The 6,373-nt window shown below is 40.4% G+C and overlaps 1 non-coding gene across 1 annotated transcript; it reads right to left on the reverse strand.

The window, feature by feature from the left end:
• Positions 1-5,235: 5,235 nt before the first annotated feature.
• On the reverse strand, positions 5,236-5,339 carry LOC148555649 (small nucleolar RNA R71). Its single transcript, XR_015886366.1, has one exon. It is a non-coding gene; the product is annotated as a small nucleolar RNA R71 (small nucleolar RNA).
• Between the last annotated feature and the right edge of the window lie 1,034 nt (positions 5,340-6,373).

A 6,373-nucleotide genomic window follows, 5' to 3' on the forward strand; every position in this document is an offset into this window, starting at 1 on the left:
GCCTCTAATCTGTGTTTTCTGGGCCGAAAACTGGGTCAGAAACAGCCCAGAAATCACCTCCAGCGTTTTCTGATACGTCCAGCATGCGGCAAAGTCACGCGTACGCGTCATCCACGCGTACGCATGGATTGAATTTTCTCTAGGTCACGCGTGAGCGTGATCCATGCGTGCGTGTCACCTATCTTTGGGGCAGCTATGGCAAATTATATATCATTGTGAAGCCCCGGATGTTAGCTTTCCAATGCAACTAGAACCGCCTCATTTGGACCTATGTAGCTCAAGTTATGGTCAATTTAGTACCAAGAGGTCAGGCTAAACAGCTTTAGCAGTTCCTTCAGTTTCTTGTATTCCTTCCAGTTTTGCATGCTTCCTTTCCATCCTCTAAGTCATTCCTGCCCTGTAATTTCTGAAATCACTTAACGCACATATCACGGCATCGAATGGTATAAAGGGAAATTAATTTTTGGTAATTTAAAGGCTTGGGAAGCAAGTTTCCAATTATAGAACAAAATTAGGAAGGAAAATGTAAAACCATTCAATTTATATAAATAAGTGAGTAAAGAGTTGATAAAAACAACTCAAATTAGCACAAGATAAGCCATAGAATAGTGGTTTATTAGCAACATAAAGAAATCAACAAGAGAAGTAGATAAACTAAAGTACTAGAACAAATAAAAGTAGAAGAAAACTAAATTAAAGTAAGGTAGAATTCTGAAGCTAAGAAGGAACAAGACTAAAAGCCCTAAAACCTAGAGAGAGGAGACAGCCTCTCCCTCTAGAAACCTACATCTAAAACCTAATGTGTTTGAATAAAAAGTGAATGAATCGCCCTTCCAGCTCCACTCTGCAGACTCTAATCTTCATTTTTGGGCTTGAAACTGGGCCAAAAGTAGCCGAGAAATTGCCCCCTGCGTATTCTGTTTAGTGCAGCACGTGACGCTTGTCACGCGTACGCGTCATCTGAACTCTGCAAGGTCCACGCGTATGCCTCATCCACGTGTGTGCGTCTTTTGTCTTTTGCACCGGTCACGGGTACGCTTCAGCCATGCGTGCGCGTGGACATCAGCTCCTCAAAACTTCAATTTCTTGTGTTCCTTCCATTTTTGCATGATTTCTTTCCATCCTCTAAGCCATTCCTGCCGTATAAACCCTGAAAATACTTAAGACACGAATCACGGCATCTAACGATAATAAAAGAGGATTAAAAATTAGCGATTTTAAGGCTTAGGAAGCATGTTTTCAATCACAGCACAGAATTTGGAAGGAAACTTAAAAACATGCAATTTACATGAATAAGTGTGAGAATAGTTGACAATATACACTCAATTTAATCCAAAATATACAATAAACTAGTGGTTTATCAAACAGCTTAGACAAGCTTCCTCTCAAAGTAACCCTCTAACACAAATATAAATATAAAAGGTGAGAGAATTAAGCAAAATAATCAAAGACTTCAAAACATAGTGAACATCCTCCGCTTTGTCACTATCAAAGCAACTCACCGAGGTGGGTTGCGACCTGCATCTGAAAAATAACAACAGAGTATAGAACGAGAACCGGAGGTTCTCAGTATGGTAACAATGCCAAGTGATATAAGATATAAGACTCTTGAACGCTGATGAGCGGATATTTTATACGCTTTTTGGCATCACTTTCATATAGGTTTTAGTAGTTTTTGTTTAGTTTTTATTGAATTTTTATAGCTTTTAGTGTTAAATTCACATTTTTTGGATTCTACTATGAGTTTTTGTGTTTTTGGATAACTTCAGGTATTTTCTGGCTTAAATTGGGGAGCTGCAGCAGAAGTCTGATTCAGAGATAGAGAAAGCACTGCAGATGCTGTCCGGATCTGACCTACCTGCATTCGGAAGAGCTTTTCTGGAGCTACAGAAGTCCAAATGGAGCACTCTTAATGGGTATCGAAAGCGAACTTTCAGAGATTTCCAGCAATATATAATAGTCCATACTTTGCTTCGGATTAAAAGGCCCAAAACATGCGTCCAACGCCAGCTTCCTGCCCTCTTCCTGGTGATGCCAGGGCATCTTGGCCAGTTTCACTGACCTTTTCTTTACTGTTTTTAGGTTAGTTTCATGAATTTCTTTAAGAAATAAGCTAGTTTTGGGTAGATATTCACTTATGCCTTGATTCAAGCATACATTGTGCATTTTACATAATTTCATGAGGATTTTGCATAAGTTTAGTGACAATTATTATGTTGCATTACTCATGACTTGGACTAGAGCTTTGATGCACTTTATTGCTGGATTTCAGGACCAAAAGGAAGCAAGAAAAGGGGAGGTAACTTGCAAAATTAATGAGAAAAGTGATTGCCAATAACACTCTCAAAAAGCCATCAATGCCCATGTTAGAGAGTCACGTTAACTAAGTTAACGTGAACTCTAACGTGGAGAAGAGAAGTTGAGCCAACGTTAGTGACACTTAACATTGTCACTAACGTTGGCAATTACTCATAAGTGGCCACGTTAGAAGCCACGTTAACCTAGTTAACGTGGCCTCTAACGTTAAGGGGGGAAGAGAAGCCAACGTTAGTGACACTCAACATTGTCACTAACGTTGGCCTATGGTGCAAAGTACCACGTTAACTCCCACGTTAACTTGGTTAACGTGGGAACTAACGTAAGGGATGAAGAGTTGTCGACAACGTTAGTGACACTCAACATTGTCACTAACGTTGAAGCAACCACACAACCCCCAAGAGTCACGTTAACTTCCACGTTAACTTGGTTAACGTGGAAGCTAACGATGAGGAATGAAAAATTTGCCAACGTTAGTGACACTCAACATTGTCACTAACGTTGGGATGGCTAAAGATGGCCACGTTAGAAGCCACGTTAACCTAGTTAATGTGGACTCTAACGTGAGACATAGGGGCACATTGGAACGTTAGTGACAATGTTAAATGTCACTAACGTTCTCGAAGGATGGCAAGGGCTACGTTAGAAGCCACGTTAACCTAGTTAATGTGGGCTTTAACGTGAAGCAAGAAGAGGTACACTGGAACGTTAGTGACAATGTTGAGTGTCACTAACGTTCTCGAAGGTTAACAAGGCAACGTTAAAAGCCATGTTAACCTAGTTAACGTGGGTTTTAACGTGATGCAAAGGGGTGCATTGGAACGTTAGTGACAATGTTAAGTATCACTAACGTCCTTGAACTTATATTCTCACTAAATATTAACACCCCTGATGTCCTGAACAAAAGTCTCCGCCCACTTCGCACTTTCTCTCTGCAAGTAAAGCCAAGCCCAAATAAAGAAAGGAACTGCTTCAAACCAAAGATCCAAAGGCCCAAGACTTGAAGAATCACACTAGAAGCTGAGAAGAGTAGTATATATAGGAGTAGCTTTGAATTGAGAAAGAGTTCTGGAGGCTGAGAAAAAGAGAACTATTCTCTGTATTTTACTTTCTTTGCAATTTCTAGTTTTATGATGTATTCTCCATCTTTGTTTTCATTTTCAAGAGCTATAAACAACTAAACCCCTTTCATTGGGTTAGGAAGCTCTGTTGTAATTTGATGGATCAATACTAATTTTCATTATTCTTCTTCTATCTTTCCTCTTGATTTTACTTGAAAGCTTTCGATCTTCATCCAATTGAGTAGTTATCTTGGAAGATAAGCTACTCAAACTTGGATCTCTTTTGAACCTTGAAAGAGGAATGAAGAGATCAAGCTAGAAATGCTTTCTCATGCTGGACCAAATTGGGATTGGATGGGTATGTGACTATAACCCTCTCAATACTTGATTTGGCAAATGCATGTGGTATAATCAGTGACCATACTTCATCTCTTCTCATGAGCAATTGACCAAGGAATTGGCTATTGATCAAGATTTGAGAGATTGAATTGCAAGAAATTATAATTCAATCACTTAAGATTGCCAAGGAGATCAATGAGTGCATTGATTGAGGAAGAGATGAAAATGAACTTGATCCGGAGAATTGCAACATCTCCTAAGCCCAATGAACTCCCCATCTCTGATCTTACCCATTCTCTTTATTTTCTGCCATTTACTTTTATGAGCAAATCCCCCATTCCTCTTTACAATTCTGCAATTTATTTTCAGTCATTTACTTCCAGTCCTTTAATTCTAGCATTTACTTTTCTGGTATTTACATTCCCGCCATTTTTTTTTTGCAACTCTCAACCCAAATTCTGGATTTGCTCAACTAGAACATTCTTCTAATTAAAGTTGCTTGATCAATCAATCCCTGTGGGATTCGACCTCACTCTATTGTGAGTTTTTACTTGACGACAAATTCGGTACACTTGCCGAAGGGAGATTTGTTGAGAGACAAGTTTTCCGCGCATCAAGTTTATGGCGCCGTTGCCGGGGATTGATTGTGCATCAACAATGATTAAATTGGAAGATCACTAGATTGAGCATTTTTATTTTGTGAATTTCATTTTCTGTTTGAGTGATTTACTTTTTGTTTTAGTTAAACTTCTTCCCTTCCCCCTCTACTCTTTTGTTTTTCTTTGTTATTTTCAATTCTGTTTGCTAACCCACTAACTGTTTGATATATTGCATCACCTACAACTAACAGTAATTCTGACACAAATACTGTCTGCACATATTTTCCTTGCTTGTACTTGTTGGTTGTATGACAGGGAGAAGAAGCGGGGCTTCAACTTCCTTTGATTCTGAACCTGAGAGAACCTTCCTTAGACTAAGGAGGGAGTCAAAAGAAAAACGTGTAGTTGGTGCTGAAGAAGAGGAGGAACATTTTGAGGAATATTTTGAACCAAACATGGAAGAAAACATGGAAGAAAACATGGAAAATCATCATGAAGAAGAGACTCACAACCATGGCAGAGGAGGTGGAGCAAATCATGCTGGGGAGGATAGAAGAGTTTTGGGCTCTTACATCAATCCAAACCCAGGCAATTGTGGAAGTAGCATCCAAAAGCCAACAATCCATGCCAACAACTTTGAACTTAAACCACAGCTCATCACCCTTGTTCAGAACAACTGTTCGTTTGGATGAGGTGTTCAAGAAGACCCCAATCAACATTTGACCACCTTCCTGAGAATATGTGACACAGTGAAATCTAATGGTGTTCATCCTGACGCCTATAGACTGCTCTTATTTCCTTTCTCACTCAGGGACAAGGCAGCCAAGTGGCTGGAATCCTTCCCAAGGGAGAGCTTGACAACTTGGGAGGATGTGGTGAACAAATTCTTAGCAAGATTCTACCCTCCTCAACAAATTAATAGGCTGAGAGCTGAGGTTCAAACTTTCAGGCAACAAGATGGTGAGACTCTGTATGAAGCATGGGAGAGGTTCAAGGACTTAACAAGGAGGTGTCCACCTGACATGTTCAACGAATGGGTGCAGCTGCATATTTTCTATGAAGGTCTCTCTTATGAGTCAAAGAAGGCCGTAGACCATTCATCTGGAGGATCTTTGAACAAGAAAAAGACCATTGAGGAAGCCATAGATGTTATCGAAACAGTAGCAGAAAACGACTACTTCTATGCTTCCGAAAGAGGGAACACAAGAGGAGTGATGGAGCTAAACAATGTAGATGCTCTGTTGGCCCAAAACAAGCTCATTACCCAGCAGCTAGCTGACCTCACCAAGAAGATGGAGAGGAACCAAGTAGCAGCAATCTCATCTTCATCAACAATCCAAGAAGGAGTGAATGAAGAAGCAGAAGGGGAGTCAGGAGCAAGCCAACTACATTGGGAATTCACCAAGGAAAAACTATGATCCATACTCCAAGACTTACAACCCTGGATGGAGAAACCACCCAAACTTTGGGTGGGGAAGTGAGCAAGATCAAAACCAAGACCAAAGACGTTACAACCCCAACAACAATGCAGCTCACCAGCAATTCACCCAGAGGACATCTCAACACCCTCACAACAACACTTCTCCACACACTTATCAAAACCAAAACAGCACATCTGCTCCGAACCACTCATCAATTGATGACAAGCTCTCTAAGATTGAAGCCTTACTTGAAGGAATATGCCAAGAGATTCAAGAAAATAAGGTGTTCAAAGAGGAGGTGCGAGCCAATATTAAGAACCAGGGAGAGACCATTAGGAGGCCGGAATTCTAGGTGGGATATTTAGCTGAGAAGATTCCAAAACCTACAGATAGCTTCCTAAGTGACACGGAGAAAAACCCCAAAGGAGAAGCAAAGAAAGTAAGATGGGAAGATTGCAAAATGGTCACTACAAGTGATCAAGAGACTGAAGACAAGCAAGGCAAACTTCTCAAACAACCTGAAGACAACTCAATAAAGGAGTAGGATAGAGATCACAAAGAACCAGAAATGTCACAACAAGAGTTGCTGAAGCTCTATGCACCCTTTCCTCAACTGCTCAATGGTGCTGTGGGAAAG

Source organism: Arachis ipaensis, chromosome B6, assembly GCF_059453495.1.
Source record: "Arachis ipaensis isolate K30076 ecotype BB chromosome B6, ASM5945349v1, whole genome shotgun sequence".
Lineage (NCBI taxonomy): Eukaryota > Viridiplantae > Streptophyta > Magnoliopsida > Fabales > Fabaceae > Arachis > Arachis ipaensis.